The sequence below is a fragment of the Giraffa tippelskirchi genome, chromosome 3, assembly GCF_054371585.1.
Source record: "Giraffa tippelskirchi isolate mGirTip1 chromosome 3, T2T-mGirTip1v1.2.pri, whole genome shotgun sequence".
NCBI lineage: Eukaryota > Metazoa > Chordata > Mammalia > Artiodactyla > Giraffidae > Giraffa > Giraffa tippelskirchi.
The window spans coordinates 88247972-88265967 of NC_137277.1; the positions used below are offsets into that span (position 1 = coordinate 88247972).

At 39.9% G+C, this 17996-nt stretch overlaps 1 protein-coding gene across 20 annotated transcripts in view; it reads right to left on the reverse strand.

Moving 5' to 3' along the window:
- Positions 1-17996, reverse strand: part of MYO3B (myosin IIIB) — a 442575-nt gene that overhangs the window by 366521 nt on the left and 58058 nt on the right. The window contains exon 1 of one of the 20 annotated variants that reach the window (XR_014079014.1): positions 5314-5430. The exons of the other annotated variants lie outside the window; for them this stretch is intronic. The gene's annotated coding sequence lies outside the window, so the exon portion shown is untranslated. Of the gene's footprint in view, positions 1-5313; positions 5431-17996 lie in introns of those variants that run through there. 20 annotated transcript variants of the gene reach the window in all.

Genomic DNA, 17996 nt, shown 5'->3' on the forward strand with positions numbered 1-17996 from the left:
TGTTAAGGAGTGAAGAGAGCTCTAGCAAGAGCAGATGTGGGAGCAGCTACTATGTCTAGATGAAACAGAACATCCAAAGAAGAAACTAATTTTTAAGAGTCCTTGCCCCCAAGGCTGAGACTCTGATCTCATTAGAAAAGATGTGATTGCGGTCCATGGTGGGTGAAGTTCTCAGAGGTGAGACAAGCCAGGGCTGGCAAACAGGAAACCACCTGCCTGGTGCCTGAGACTCACTAGGAAGCTGCCTAGTGAGTTCTGGTAAAACTTACTGGAGGATGAACACCACTGGGTGTCCCAAACACCACTGAGAGTCAACAGCCACAGAAGCAAGAAGGAAAAGCTACCCTGAAACCAGGAAGAGGGCCCTTTCCTCTGGCAGTGGCCTTCTGGTGCCCTCTACTGACAAAGCTTAACTTCTACCATATGGCAAAGGAGAAATGTTTGAGTCCACTCCAGAATCACAAAGCAGGGGAAAGAAGGGTAAATTTGGAGCTGAAAGGCACTAAATTAATAACTGGCACAGAAAAAAAGTGAATGAGAAAAACAGAGAGAGGCTAGGAGTTTTACCATTTTTTTTTTTTTTTTTAAGATGAAACACCAGATTTTAAGAAATTTCTGTTTCATTGTGGGGAGAGAAGGATTAGGAGTTTGGGGTTAGGAGATGCAAACTGGTATATATAGAATGGATAAACAACAAAGTCCTACTGTATAGCACAGGAAACTATATTCAAAATTCTGTTATAAACCACAATGGAAAAGAACATGCAAAAAATATATCTATCTAGATATCTATATACCTGAGTCACTTTGCTATATAGCAGAAATTAACACAATATCATAAATCAACTATACTTCAATGAAATCCTTTTTTAAAAAGAAATTTCTATTTCAGGCTTGGAGTAGGTAACTTCCAACTGTGATCAACTGAATGAGTCCAGCCTTCTCTGCCTTAAGAGCACTTGCTGAATATATTTAAGAAGTAATGAAGAGATAATGGAAAACTTCTTCATCCCCCACTTAAAAATTTTGTTTTGTCATGGTGCATCAAATTTCCTCATTAAGACTCATTGCTTTCTATCCCAGAAGTTCCTTATCGAAATAGGAATATTCTGGGGAGCATCCTATTGTAAACTTTTATTGGCCAAAACTTTTCTTGGGATAAAAGGCAGACAAGAATAAAAACTTAGAAAAAGGGACTCAGCAATGATCAGTGAGGGGACAGGACCACAGACACAAACTTAATCTCTTTTGTGATTTTTCCATTTCTATGATTCCAACTTTGTGTGAGCTGAAAAGAGAAGAGTCAGGTGTCAGGTCTCTCTGCCTCTAAAATGCCTCCCAGCACAAAAAAGAAAAGGCATCAGTGACAGGCAGTGTGGTTCACAATGCCCAGGATCGTGGTCACAGAAAGGAGCTCCTTTTCCTTCTGGGACTTCTTTTCAACTCAACAGTCACCAGCACTTTGTATGGAATGGGCGGAGGGGAGCTGATAATTGTTCTTTCCTCACCGCCTTCCCATTCTCTCAAGTCCATTCAGGAACCCAGGGCTTTGCCTTAAGCTGGATAACTTTTTCTGCACTGTCCAATATTATTTCTGGGGAATCCTTAATTTCTTGAGAGCTTATTATGTATTATAAGCACTGTGCTAAGAATTCACTAATTTAATCCTCACATAAACTCTCTGAAGCAGGTTATACAATGCTCTGTTTTAGAGAGGAAAAAACCAAGGATGAGAGCAGTTTAGAAGCTGGTAATGGTGTGGCCAGGCTTCCTGTGCAGGCTGCCTGATCCTGAAGAACACAATTACAACTGCTGCTTCCCCACTTGGGAATTCCTTTTGGTTAATCAGGCACCACAGTATCTTTAGATTCTGCCAGAGCAAATTATGCCCTATTAATATAGGAATATGGGTCTGACTTAATAAGCCAGTTGCCCTTCTGACGTCCCATCAACTTAAACACAGTACTCATCAGACAACCAAGACATTAGCAAGCAAACCCAAAGAACATTTTGTTTAGGATACAAAATAATCAGTAATAGGGAGCATGAGCAAAGAATGTTTTCATCTGTTGAGTTTTATGCATCCTCTGTCATTCAGCTCCCTCCAAAGTCACAGCTGGTAAAACCAAATGGGTCATTTTACCACAATCAGACTAACGTCACAGTTCAAGAAGCACCATTTGTCCTCCAAGGCAAAGCCATGCACCTAATTACAACACACTGTTAATAAATTTATAATAGACAAAAAGAAATTGACTGCTATGGATTTTTTCCCCTAGTAAAGCAAAACCATTTAAAGGGCATTTTGTGCAGCTATTTCTTCTTTTATTGTTTCAATAAAGTTAGTAATATATTCCAGACAGGAAAAAGCAGGGCAGACCTCAGATGAACAGATTGTATCATCTGATCCTACCACATTGTCTTTAATGGGGGAAATTAGCAGCTGAACATCAACACCTGTCACCATGAGCAGACCCTGGCACACACACCAGGTAGGAAGACTGTGCTGTTCCTTAGAGCAAGCAGAGTCTGGGCCACCAGACCCAGTGCATAGGCCAGTGCCGACAGAAGCAGGCTCCGTTTAAAATCAAGTGGATATATTAAATGCCAGGGGTGATGCAGCTGCAGTTCCTAAGGAAGACTGGGTGTTTACAACTGTGAGCTCTAAAAAGGTTTTATGAAGATTGTGCTAACTGCAAGTGGAACCAAACAGACTTAAGCAGAGAGACTGGCCCCAGAAGGAACCACTGAACATTCATCCCCTTGCAAGGGCAAGTGTACCACCAGAACAGCAACCCTCTCTCACACGTAGATGGCTTGAGTCATGTCTCCACTGGCGAATTATAGCCAAGTGTTTTACCAACCTCAAGATCAATTGCAGTTATTGAAACTGAATGAATTACGTTGCAGGCAGTTTGTGAGCATGCCCAAGTGAACAAGCCCACATTTATTTTTCTGACATCATAAGCATGTCTTCTCTTTATAAGGGCTTTGGCCATTTTTCTATCTGGTTGCCTAGCAACATTTTGAAAGGACAGAAATAAGGGAGAGGGATGCTGGAGCCATATCAGTGAGTGAATTTGTATTTATTTCACAGATTCCTTTTCAAAACTCCTGGGGTGGAGGTGGGTGGGGGAGAAGGGGCTGTGTTATATTATCAATAGTGCTGCTACTCTTACAGCAGGAACATACAATGCCTATATATATATATATATAATATATACAATATATACAATGCCAGTATATTTATACAAGGATACTCAGCAACCAAAAGGTGGAGGGAGGTATCACTGGTTACTGCATGTTAATAAAGATGAAGAATAAATACATTAACATCAAATCAAAAGAAACATATTGAGTAAACATAAGGCCCATTTCATTGTTCTCTCTCAGGAAGGTCTCAGACCATGCCTGAGGAAAATCTGTAATTTCTATCATTTTATCCAAACTGTGAGTGGCTAATGAACAATACAGCATTCTTGTCTGCCTTGTATCCTTTCTTTTGCTAAATGATATCTCCCAACAGAAAGTACCAATTCCAATCAGATGCTTAATTTTATTTTAAAGGAATTGAACAAAATAGGCTCTCATGATTCTTGTAATTTCCTCTGCATCTGTGGCTACTTTCCTCTTTTTAAAAAAATTTCATATGCTAAAACTTCCTTTTTTCATGATTAGTTAATAATTCATCTATTTTATTATTTTTATCCAAAAAAGCTTATGATTTATTTATTGGTTCTATTGTTTCATATGTTTTTGCTTCATTACTTATCACTTCTATTTTATGAAATCCCTCTCCTTCTACCTGGATTTAAACATTTTTTTAAATTTCTGTGTTAGAAGTTGAATTCATTTACTTTCATTCTTTCTTAATTATAAGTATTTGGGGCTATGAATTTGCCTCTAATCCCTGCTTTAACTATTTTCCTGTTAACTCTGATATGCAGTATTTTGATAATAATTACTTTCTACATATTCTTCCAACTTTCATTTAGATTTTCTTTTAAACTTGAATTGTTAAAGATGATTTTGCTTTTTTCTCACCTAGGTGGCAGGAAATTTATGTTTTCTGTGTTTATTTCTAATTGTTTGCATTGTGGACAATTAATGTTGTCTGTACTGTTACTTTTGGAATCTGAGAATGTCTTTGTAGTCTTTGTAATAGGCACAACAGTAGTATTTGTGTTGTTGTTCAGTCACTCAGTAATGTCTGACTCTTTGCAACCTATTGGACTGCAGCAAGCCAGACTTCTCTGTCCCTCACCATCTCCCAAAGTTTGCCCAAGTTCATGTTCATTGCATCGGTGATGCTGTCCAGCCATCTCATCCTCTGATGCCCTCTTCTCCTTCTGCCCTCAATCTTTCCCAGCATCAGGGACTTTTCCAATGAGTCAGCTGTTTGCATTAGATGACCAAAATACTGGAGTTTCAGCTTTGGCATCAATCCTTCCAACAAGTATTCAGGGTTGATTTCCCTTAAGATTGACTGGTTTGTTCTCCTTGCTGTCCAAGGGAATCTCAGGAGTCTTCTACAGCACCATATTTATATTTATATAACATATGCAATATAATATCATATACATGTATATTAATATATAAAACCTTGTCCCTCAAGAATAGAGAATGCTCCTCCTTTCAAGCACTCCTGAAATGCTCACAAAAATTTATACTATTGCCTATTATTTTTTAATGTATTACAACTGCCATGGGATGAAAGAGGTTCAATAATAACTTCTGCAACTAATGTGTATCTCCTTGTACTTTCTGTAGTTTCTGCTTTATGAATGTGATGCCATAAATAGATATATTTCTTATATCTTCATTTTAAAAATAGCACCTGTTTAAAAGTACCCTTTTTGAACTAATTGAATATTTTTGGTCCTGAATTCAATATTATCTAATATTAAGAACATGGTGTTAGACCCTGCTGATCTAGTGGCCTGTGTGCCATAACTACTGAGCCTGCGCTTTAGAGCCTGTGAGCCACACATACTGACCTGGAATGCCACAACTACCGAAGCCCATGCACCCTATAGCCTGTGCTCTGCAACAAGAGAAGCCACTGCATTGAGAAGACTTGTACCTCAACTAGAGAGTAGACCCTGCAAACTGCAACTAGAGAAAGCCCACACACAGCACCCCTGCCTGCCACAACTAAAAAAAGCCCATACACAGCAATGAAGACTCAGCACAGCCAAAAGAAAAATGGTGTTGTAACTATTGCTTTACAAAACCATGTATCCTTTAAAGAAATTAGGAACGAAACTGAAAAATTATATTTAAAGAATTTTTCATATTAACCCACATATTTACCATTTCCTGTGCTCTTTATTTATTCCTGTGGACTTCAGTTACAATCTGTTATCATTTCCTTTCTGTATGAAAGACATCCTTGGGGCTTCCCTGGTAGCTCAGTGGTAAGGAATCCACCTGTCAGTACAGGAGACATAGTTTCGATCCCTGGTCTGGGAAGATCCCACATGCTCTGAAGCAACTAAGCCCATGCACCACAACTATTGAGCCCATGCTCTAGAGCTCAGAAACCACAACTAACTAATTCCTTGCCCTGCAACTACTAAAGCCCGGGCACCCGACAGCCCATCTGTGCTCAGCAACAACAGAAGCCATTGAAATGAAAAGCCTGTGCACTGCAGCTAGAGAGTAGCCCCTGCTCACCACAACTAGAGATAAGCCCAACAAAGTAGCAACAAAGATCCAGCATAGCCAATAAATAAATAAGTAAATAAAATTATATTAAAAAGACATCCTTTAGTATTTCTTATAAGGCAATCAGCTAACAACAAATTCTCTTAGTTTTTGTTTATCTGGGACTGCCTTTATTTTCATTTTTGAAGGATAGTTTTGTTACATATAAAACTTTCGACAGATTCCCCAGCACTTTGAATATGTCATCCCACTGCCTTCTGCCTTCCATTTGTCACACGATAAATCAGCCACTGATCACACTGCCACTCTTCTACACATTATCAGTTGTTTCTCCCCCGATGATTTCAAGATTTTCTCCTTGCCTTTCCATAAACTGACCATGATGTGGACAGATGTTTAACTATGGATTTGTTGAGGTTTTTGTTTGTGTAGATCAATGTTTTTCAACAAACTTGGGATGTTTTTACACTTTACCTCTCCAAATATTTTTTTCTGGACCTTTATCTCTTACTTCCTTTCTGCACTCCGTTTACATGCATGTTGAAATTTGTCATGGTGTCCCACAAGTCTTTGTGTCTTTATTTATTTTCTTTTTTCAACTGTAATACTTTAAAGTGCCATTATATGGCAGAACAGAAGCTGCCTAGCATAGAGGGAAAGAGCTTGACTGGGATCAAACTTTGTGAATTCAAGTCTACATACCATCGTTTACTGACTGTGTGACCTTAGGCAATTTACTTGGTTTCTCTTTACCTCAAATTCCTCATCTATAAATTGGAAATAATTAATTGAGGTCATATGTATGAAGTGATTAGAACATAGTCTGTCATAAAGGAAGCACCCAATTACTCTTCGCTATTATTATCTCTGCTGAAAGAGCATTTTGGTTATCACCAACAGGTATAGTCAGGAATTAGTTTTGTAACTGAAGCCTGAAATCTGGTGTAAAAGGGATAATCCCCTTGTACATGACCCTTTCAGCAATCCTTTCTAAGTTTCCCTCTGTTCCCTCAGTATATCTGGGTTTCTCTATTGTTTTTTCTAATTTACATTATAGTCACATTATATTATACTTTATACATTAATGCTCAACTCACTTGGTAAATACTTTAACATATGACACAGATTTTTCTGGCCCCCTGCTCTCTGGAAGGCCTGGACCTTGATTCTCATGCCTACAGGTGCTAGTTGTCATTGGGCTCCAACCCACACTAACTCATAATCATATCACTCTATATATTAAATGATAAGCATTGTTTCTGTAGTAAAGTGCCCACTCCTCTACCTTCCCAGCCCACTATACTGGACCCCTTGTATATGACTCTTACATATTTGAACTCAAGTTTGTTCAAATTCCTTGAGACAGTGGATTTGGTCTGGGGTCACCCATCTCATGGAATATAGCCCAATAAACACACCAGCAGTCCAGGCTCCAGTTCTTCCTAGTCCTGGCCCTCTTCATCCTATTGACTCATAGTCTTGAACATCTCCTTTACCATGGGTCACCACTTCCCAGTTCTGTTTCTTCACTGACTGCAAAGTAGTTATGGCTATAATATTTGGTCAAATCAGAGTGTCAGTGGAATGATCTAGAAAGAAGTATTCTGAGAATTTCTATTTAACTACTAACATGGCATTGAGACAAACCCAGGTGAACTAAACAGATCAAATTTTCTAGTCCATTTGGTCAGTCTAGACTAAGTCTAGGCAAATATAAAGACAAATTTTCCAGTGCTCTCTCTCCACTCTCCAAACTTGTATGCAACTCATGTTTCCCAAAGAATGTGACTCTCAGAAGTTTTCCAATGACAACTAATGGCTCTTTGCGCTTTACAAACCACTTACACAAATATATTTCATTCAATCATCATAATAACCTTGTGATCTAGGTGAAGTCACATGATTATTCCCATGACACAGATAAGGAAACAAATTTGGAGTGCATAAAGTTATTGAACTATTTTGGGTGCAGAACTGAGGTTACAAACTAATTTCTCTTGCTTTCAACTCAGTGAGCTTTTCAGAGTGTGTTTCATGAATCAATAGTCCCGTAGGAAATGTTGTGATTAATAAGTTTAGGAAATGGTGAAGATTTTGTCACAATAAAAATCTCCAGGAAACCCTGAGGTAAATAAATCTTGTTAAGTTTATTTTCCACAGTTTATCTCACACTTATCTGACTACAGATAACTGTTAACATGCCATAGAATTTCAGGAAACATTGCTCTACACCAAGCTACCTTACCAGAATGTCACAGAAGGCCAAATTGAGTGAGCCTAGGGGATTCTTGGAGGGGCATACTGCTCTGAGCAACCTCCAGCCTTTGACCAAACACTTTTTCTATCAAACATGATCCCTGTCTGCAAGTAAAAAGGGACTCTGGTGACAGGAAAAGTGGACTATTAAGATGAGGACAAGGAACAAAAATCTAAATGTATACATGTATTTACTATAAGATCAGGATACTTCCTAAAGTCACCCTAACTCAGTGTTTTTCATAATGGAATTTACAGTAGCACATATGCACCAGAATAATCTAGGAAATCTTGTGACCATAAAGATTCCCAGACAACATTCAGACCTGTTGAAACAGAATATCTAGGAATAGGGCCCAGGAATCTGCATTTTAATAAGCCTACAAGGTGATTTTGCCATGATTAGAATCTGAGAAGCACAGCCTAGGGTAGTTAACAACAGATGTGAGATACTTTTCCAATTAAATCAAAGTCACGAACCAAAGGGAAAATGACCTGAGATGTATCCAGTAGGGGACTATTTGGTTCCATGGTAAATAACCACATCTCAGTAAGATCAGCCTTCCTGGGGAAGACTATTCCATGGTCTATCAGATCGCTTCATTAGGGAACTTCCCTTGTATTCCATCTAAGTAGCTTTCCTTAATTTGATCCTATTACTCCCATGTTTTATACAAATCAAGTGCAGCAGTTATACTCAATAAACAAAAATGCAATATAAATGCCACTTCAGGCTCATTTTTCCACCCAATTACTCTCAAGTGGCCACATCTCTCAACAAAGTGAGGGTCAACCTAACTGTCCAAGGCAAGCTGAAGTCTCAAATCTTGATTTGGATGAGTAGTGCCATATTCAGAGTCAAGTGTGCAGCCATCAATGGCCCCATTCTTGCAAACAGATGGCATTCTCACAGCTTCTCAGCCACATTACAAAAATTGGGACTCAGAGAGCTGTTCAAGATGGAGGCACTTAAGGAAATTGGAATGTGACCATAACTACTGACTCAGTTATAAATGCTGTGATTTCTTTGGGAAAAGGACCACAAACAGGATAACATCAGTATCACGACAAATGGAATGAGCCAAAACAGCAAGAGAGATTTGGATAGCACATCAGGAAATACCTGCTGACTATCTAGATTATTAGGAATGGCAACAAGCTGCCAAGATAGGCTGTATGGTATCTTTGAGGTCATTAAAAATGGAAATACAATCTTCCCAGAAGATTTCCTGCCCAGGCACAAGTGGGTAAACAACATGGCTTTTTCAGATTAGAATAAAGATTTTAATGAATATTCAGAAGATGTGCTCTGTAGAACAGAAAAAAAGCTCTTCGGAAGAATAAATAATGCATTTGGAGATCATCTGAAAAATTTCAACAGATTTTCCTGGGAATACCTTGGTTTCAGAGTAACTGGGAAAGACTTCAGCAGATTGGTACACCTAAAATAATTAAAATAATTAACTGTCTAAGTCCGATACACCCCATCATCTCTACATGCACACCCACGTATTATATACATATGTATATACATGTGCATGTATGGTTGGAGTTTGAAGGCTGTAACAGTAGGAAGTTTCAGTTTGGAACACCTGGCCAGTTATTTGACCTAAAATTGCAATAACAATCAATAATTATCCTGACCACAAATAATAATAATTCTTTGGAGTCATCTCTGAAATAGCCCAGACATCTGTTATTTTGAGGTCACATTTGTGTTGACCTGTCTAGATCCTGGGAGATAAAGAATATGATCATTTCAGATACTGTCAGGCCCACAGTTTCAGTCACAGAGAGAAGCTGTGACCGGGAGAACCTGCAAAACATAGACTCTCGATTTGGACTGCCTGAGTTCAAACCCCAGTTCCACTGCTTATTATCTGCATCAGCCTGAACAATTTCTCAACCCCCTGAAGTCTCAGTTTTATCATATATGAAGTGAGATAAATGCAATGATAAATACAACATTGGGATCAAATGAGTTCAGTAAAAATATTCATGTAAAACATTAAATGCACCAAATAAACATTCAATAGGTGATGTTAAAGTTGATCTTATTGTTAAGAACTATAAGTAAATCATTAGAGTCTCTTCACTCTAATTCTCCAGATAATCCCTGAGATTGTATGATAAATTTATGAGGAATCAGTCTGCAAAATAAAGCAGACCTTCAGGAATCATAAGAGAAATGCTTCTTTCATTTCCTGAAGCTTCAGGCTTCCAAGAAACAAAAGAGATGAGGAATTATGTGCTGCTTATAGATCGTGGGAACCAAAAAACAGCAAAATAAAAGAGTAAGAACAACAAGATGTTTGTGATCTGAAGCAAAATTTGTCCAGTCAGGGCTTTAACCATCCAGCACAAACTCCATACAGTTAATAAACTCTTATAAGGGAAGGCTAATGTTTTGTGAAATACATGGCTATTGGTGGGCCAGCCTCGAGGAACGTAAGGGAGGACAAATTGAATAACGTTGAGTAATATAGCGTAGTGTGTTCAGTTTATATATTCTAATACCAGAGATTCACCCCCAGCATAGGGTGCTTTTCTTTCAACACTTCCCATTCTAGGACTTCTTAACTCTATCAACTAACCCAAATCTGACACTTCCATCAGAGTTTGCCTCTCCCCGTAGCCATCCCAAGACATTCAGCTTAAAATACATTGGTCCTTACATGAACATTCACTCATTCATTCATTCAATACTGCTTAATTGAGTGCCTACTAGGAAAATATAAAGCTGTACTTAGAGCTGAGCTTGACGCATGTATGTACATAAATGTGTGTGTGTGTGTGTGTGTGTGTGTGTGTTATATTCCCCCTTCCTTAGCTATATTTTCTGTCCCTAACAAGATAAAGATCCAGTGAAAGATTTCAATACGGAGCAACACAACCAAGTAAGTTTAGGGGAAGGAAAGAATGCAATGACTGGGGTGAGCGAGTAAATGGCACACTAGCCTGTCTGCAAGAGATGTCTGTCACTAGACTGGGTTAAAGTAGGGAGGAAAGCACACTTCATAGGGAGGAATGCAACTTCGACTTTCTCCTCAGAATCTCTTTGTGGGGAGTTCATGATAAATTCAGTTGGATGAATACATGAATTAATGAAACAGAACCTACTTAACCCTCATTCAGGAAAATGGGCATATCAGGTCCTGGCTCAAGGTTATTGAGGCCTTCCAGGAAGAAGTACTTGACAGAATCCAGTCACAGTACCAATTCTAAACTGCACATTAAATAAGCATAATAAAGATGTGAGTTTGGAGACGAATAGGCAGCAGGAGGTTACTTTTCTGGAAATGGCATGTGAGGTGGGGAGGAGGGGAAAGGAGGAGAAGCAGTAGGGAGGGAGCACAGCCCCCTCCTTCCCCTCTCACCCATCAGGCTTCTGGTTTACTAAAATTCAAACAGACCCTTGGTTTCTTTCCTGGGCCAGTATGAATGGCAGTAATTATCCACTCGAGTCACGAGGCAGTGCTGGCTCCCATCTCCCTGCAATTTTGAGCAGCGTGTGTGCGTGTGTTTACCCACTACTATTGAGGGGTGGAAAATAGATTACAATGACATTCTGGCTGGCTTTTGAAGACTTGATAGACAGCTGGAAAGAAAGCTTTCCTGCAGCTGGCGGCATGAGAGGGTGGCCAAGAGGTGGGCGTGGAGAGAGGAAGAGAGGCCTTGGCAGGAGAGGAGGAAACAATGCAACATGGACCCAGTACATTCTCGGAGGAATATTTTTTTTAAAAGATTAGGGTTGCTAATATTAAAAATCAGTCTGGGGTCCAGGTGGCTAGCTGCACATATGTGGGAAGTAGGTCCCTTTGAGGAACATTTTGAGTGTTCATTTCCAAAGATGCTGTCACTGGATCATACAGCAGCAAGCTCAGACTTGGACAAGGCTGGCCCTGAGGATGGGTGCAGCCCACACTCTGAGTCAAAGGGCTCAGCTGGACGTTTCTCCCTCTGCATCTGGAATCACTTTTCTAGGTTACAACTGATACAATTCTCCAAGAGGTTAGGTGAGATGATTTTTATTCCCTTCCACTCCAAACCAAGTATTTTTTTTTTTTTTTTTTTTTAGTACTGAAATGGGAGGAAGAGAGTGGGGAAGTCTCAGTTACTTCCTGAGCATTAAATGCCCAGATAGTAGAGGACAGAGAAGCCTGCAATGCTGTATGCAGTCCATGGGGTAGCAAAGAGTCAGGCTTAGTGACTGAACAACAACAAAGGCCATATGTGTTATCTACCTAGCCCATGTAATCCCAACCACTCCACTGAGAGTGAAAGGTCAGAACTCTCATTTTATAAGGGAGTAAAGTGAAGTTCAGAGAGGTGAAGCACAGGGATGTTCAGGGACAGAGTGGGCAGCCCTGTCAGGGTCATTTCAAAGTTACTCTCCCAGCACAGGGCAATACTGAGTCTTTATCTGGTTGGTCACAGCACCCACAGTGCTCTGTGGTTTTCCTGAAACATTATCTCCCAGGCCATAGAACCTATTCAAGGTTGATAGGGTGAACTTTTCACCCTGTTATTGAGGAATTGTTGGTCAGAGTGTGGGACACAGGAACAGGCAAGTACAGACCAAAAGAGAATAACAAAGGTTCCACGTCTCAGGTCTGGTTCTAAGAGCTTATGGGCGGGGCATGGAAAGACAAGGATGGGAACTGCAGGAGGAGTACAGGAGACGGTCATGAGTAGGGCAGGTCTCTGGAAAGAATGGCAAAGCTGAACTGCAAAGACAAACTCAGCCTACTTTCTAGCCTGCCTTGGCCAGGGTTTTATCTGTGGTCCCACACGCATCCACCCTAGACCACACCAGCAATTCTGTCCCTACAACTTGGAGAACTTTCATGTAAGTGTCCACTATGACCTCACTCTCACAGGGTCATCCCAAGAGAGGTCTTTTGAATATATGAAGACCACAGGTATATCTTAGTTGGAGCTGGTTCAATGAGTCAGACAGCCTCAAACAAACTCGAGTCTCCAGAAATAAAGGTAAGAATTGTCATACGTTCCTCAGATTACAGGAGACCTTGTTAGTCTTCCTTAATCTGCTTGGAGTATCTCCTAATAGAATTGTACCTTAAGGCTCCTACTCATAAAAATAAGTGATTAAAATGAAAATAAAAAATGCCCTGCTTTGGCACAGCTGGCCCACGGCTGACCTTTCTCCTGACACACTGCAGGGTGTGCAGGATGCACTTTATAGATCGAGTGAGCGAGGTGTGAGGTTTCATTTAGGGCCTGAATGAGAACTATTTATTCGTATCTTGTTTCCAGCTTCCTTTGGATAAGAACAGATAGATTTGAATCACTAAAGAGTGTGGTTAAGGGGAATGAAGGGGAAGGACAAATACCTCTTCACTTACTAGTGGTTATCCTCTAGGCTAAATGCAATATATCTATGGGCTTTTATCCAACCATTCCTATGACTGAAATGCATGTCAAAGCAAGAGAGGCAGATCAAATTAGGCATCAAGGATGCAGCAGAAGTACAGTAGAGGTTTCATTTTTAATTTAAAAAATAAAATATTATGCAATATTTTATTTTTATTATAATTTAAAAACTACCTATGTGGGAAATAAGAATGTCAATTAGCGGTAACAGTGGAGGGGGCAATGCTAATATATTTGTTACTCTTTTTAATTGTGCTTTTAGATACTCAGTAGTCTAGGTTCTGCAATTCCATAGTGGTTAAGAAAATGAACACAATGGTTACATCACAAATGAAATATAGATAGCACTTCTATGTATAGTTTACATACATTTGCAGATATGTGGATATAAAATCCCCACTCTAAGTAAGGCACTGGGGAACTCACCAGCTTTAAGTGTAACTAGAATTCAGACAATAATTGTAGGTGAATATGGACCCCAAATTTCAGGTAGACATGATTTCCCTGGCTGACGGATGGAAGTGTTTTCAGCAGGCCTCTAATATCCAGGGAAGGTGGTTAGCACAGTGGTCGCATAGACCACCTGGAGCTGCCAAGTAAATATTCAGAAAGTCTCCTTTATCCTTAGCTAATGGCAAAAATAAACATTTCCACATTTTCCCATCAGCCTTCTATGCAGGGTTTGCCTTGATAGCATTTTGCTTATTGGTTTAGATCAAAATTATATCACAGTTTAAAAACTGATTTACAAACCACCTCCTTTGTCAATGGGATTGGAATTCTTCCCTAAATGTGAGACAACATCTATCCACATTTGGTCAGGGATTTCTTTGTTCAGTAACACACTAACCAGGCATGGTAAGCTCCTACTGAAGGCAGTTCAGTTCAGTTCAGTCGCTCAGTCGTGTCCGACTCTCTGCGACCCCATGAATTGCAGCACGCCAGGCCTCTCTGTCCATCACCAACTCCCGGAGTCTACCCAAACCCATGTTCATCGAGTCGGTGATGCCATCCAACCATCTCATCCTCTGTCGTCCCCTTCTCCTCCCGCCCACAATCCTACCCAGCATTAGGGTCTTTTCCAATGAGTCAACTCTTCGCATGAGGTGGCCAAAGTATTGGAGCTTCAGCTTCAACATCAGACCTTCCAATGAACACCCAGGATTGATCTCTTTTAGGGTGGATTGATTGGATCTCCTTGCAGTCCAAGAGACTCTCAAGAGTCTTCTCCAACACCACAGTTCAAAAGCATCAGTTCTGCGGCGCTCAGCTTTCTTCACCGTCCAACTCTCACATCCATACATGACCACTGGAAAAACCATAGTCTTGAGTAGACGGACTTTTGTTGGCAAAGTAATGTCTCTGCTTTTAAACATGCTATCTAGGTTGGCCATAACCTTCCTTCCAAGGAGTAAGCGTCTTTTAATTTCATGGCTGCAGTCACCATCAGCAGTGATTCTGGAGCCCAAAAAAGTAAAGTCTGACACTGTTTCCACTGTTTCCCCATCTATTTCCCATGGAGTGATGGGACCAGATGCCATGATCTTAGTTTTCTGAACACTGAGCTTTAAGCCAACTTTTTCACTCTCCTCCTTCACTTTCATCAAGAGGCTCTTTAGTTCTTCTTCACTTTCTGCCATAAGGGTGGTGTCATCCGCATATCTGAGGTTATTGATATTTCTCCCGGCAATCTTGATTCCAGCTTGTGTTTCTTCCAGCCCAGCGTTTCTCATGATGTACTCGGCATATAAGTTAAATAAGCAGGGTGACAATATACAGCCTTGACGTACTCCTTTTCCTATTTGGAACCAGTCTGTTGTTCCATGTCCAGTTCTGACTGTTGCTTCCTGACCTGCATACAGGTTTCTCAAGAGACAGGTCAGATGGTCTGGTATTCCCATCTCTTTCAGAATTTTCCACAGTTTATTGTGATCCACACAGTCAAAGGCTTTGGCATAGTCAATAAAGCAGAAATAGATGTTTTTCTGGAACTCTCTTGCTTTTTCGATGATCCAGCGGATATTGGCAATTTGATCTCTGGTTCCTCTGCCTTTCCTAAAACCAGCTTGAACATCTGAAAGTTCACGGTTCACGTATTGCTGAAGCCTGGCTTGGAGAATTTTGAGCATTACTTTACTAGCATGTGAGATGAGTGCAATTGTGCAGTAGTTTGAGCATTCTTTGGCATTGCCTTTCTTTGGGATTGGAACGAAGACTGACCTCTTCCAGTCCTGTGGCCACTGCTGAGTTTTCCAAATTTGCTGGCATATCGAGTGCAGCACTTTCACAGCATCACCTTTGAGGATTTGAAATAGCTCAACTGGAATTCCATCACCTCCACTAGCTTTGTTCGTAGTGATGCTTTCTAAGGCCCACTTGACTTCACATTCCAAGATGTCTGGCTCTAGGTGAGTGATCACACCATCATGATTATCTGTGTCGTGAAGATCTTTTTTGTACAGTTCTGTGTATTCTTGCCACCTCTTCTTAATATCTTCTGCTTCTGTTAGGTCCATACCATTTCTGTCCTTTATCGAGCCCATCTTTGCGTGAAATGTTCCTTTGGTATCTCTAATTTTCTTGAAGAGATCTCTAGTCTTTCCCAATCTGTTGTTTTCCTCTATTTCTTCGCACTGATCACTGAGGAAGGCTTTCTTATCTCTCCTTGCTATTCTTTGGAACTCTGCATTCAGATGAGAATATCTTTCCTTTTCTCCTTTGCTTTTCGCTTCTCTTCTCTTCCCAGCTATCTGTAAGGCCTCCTCAGACAGCCATTTTGCTTTTTTGCATTTCTTTTCCATGGGGATTTTCTTGATCCCTGTCTCCTGTACAATGTCACGAACGTCTGTCCATAGTTCATCAGGCATTCTGTCTATCAGGTCTAGTCCTTTAAATCTATTTTTCACTTCCACTGTATATTCATAAGGGATTTGATCTAGGTCATACCTGAATGGTCTAGTGGTTTTCCCTACTTTCTTCAATTTAAGTCTGAATTTGGCAATAAGCAGTTCATGATCTGAGCCACAGTCTGCTCCCGGTCTTGTTTTTGCTGACTGTATAGAGCTTCTCCATCTTTGGCTGCAAAGAATATAATCAATCTGATTTCAGTGTTGACCATCTGGTGATGTCCACGTGTAGAGTCCGAAATGCAGTACTTGGATGCAATCTCAAATATGACAGAATGATCTCTGTTCGCTTCCAAGGCAAACCGTTCAATATCACGGTAATCCAAGTGTATGCCCCGACCAGTAACGCCGAAGAAGCTGAAGTTGAACGATTCTATGAAGACCTACAAGACCTTCTAGAACTAACACCCAAAAAAGATGTCCTTTTCATTATAGGGGACTGGAATGCAAAAGTAGGAAGTCAAGAAACACCTGGCGTAACAGGCAGGTTTGGCCTTGGAGTACAGAATGAAGCAGGGCAAAGGCTAATAGAGTTTTGCCACGAGAACACACTGGTAATAGCAAACACCCTATTCCAACAACACAAGAGAAGACTGAAGGCAAGGTGTCGTTAAATACCAGAGGTGTCATCCTTGCACTCCAACTGCTTACAGATTAATCACAGGTAAGTAAATAGGCCATTACAAAATGCTGTCCAGGGGTCCCAGCTGGATGAGTCAGAGAAGGATGCTGTGTCGAATTTTGACTCCCTGCTACCACTTCATCCTATCCCAGACTGGTTTTAAAGGTAATTAGCATCATGAAATCACAGCAAGCCCTAACTACTCCCAGAAACACTTGTGACTGTGAAAAAAATGAAAACATAAAAAAATGTGCATCTTAAGACACTTGTTATGTGAGTGATAGAAAGGATGGAGAAGAAGGTATGCAAAGGAATGAAACAGCCTTAGCTGAAAGAAAAAGATAATTATGTGCCAGAAGAATATTGAAAAATAAGAACAAAGTTAGGAGACTCATACTTTCAGGTTTCAAAACTTACTATAAGGCAATGATAATCAAAACAAAACAGTGTGGTACTGGCATAAGGACAGATACATAGGCAAAAGAAATAGAATAATAAACCCGTATATCTATGCGTGATTGATTTTCAACAAGGGTGCCAAGACCATTCAATGGGGAAAGAACAGTCTCATCCACAAATGAGGCTGGGACAAATATCCACATGCAAAAATAATGAAGTTAGACCCATACTTCACAACATATACAAAAATTAACAAATGAGTGCACAATCTAAATTTAAGAACTAAAACCATAAAGCTCTTAGAAGAAAACAAAGAAGTAAATATTCATGACCTTGGAATTGGCAATGGATTCTTAGATATGACACTACAAGCACAATCAACAAAAGGAAAGAATAGGTGAATTGTACTTTGAAGGACATCATCAACAAAGTAAAAACACAACCTACAGAATGGGAAGAAATATTTCCAAATTATACATCACATGAGGACCTAGTATCCAGAATATATTTTTTAAAAAAACTCTTACAACTCAACAATAAAAAGATAAACAGGTAAAAGATGGGCAAAAGTATTGAATAGACATTTTTCCAAAGAAAATATACAAATGGCCAGCAACCACATGAAAATATATTCAACATCGTTAGTCATTTGGAAAATGCAAGTCATAACCACATTAGGTACCACTTCAGACCCACTAGGATGGCTATAATACTTTTAAAATACTAAACAACATGTATTAGAGGGGATGTTG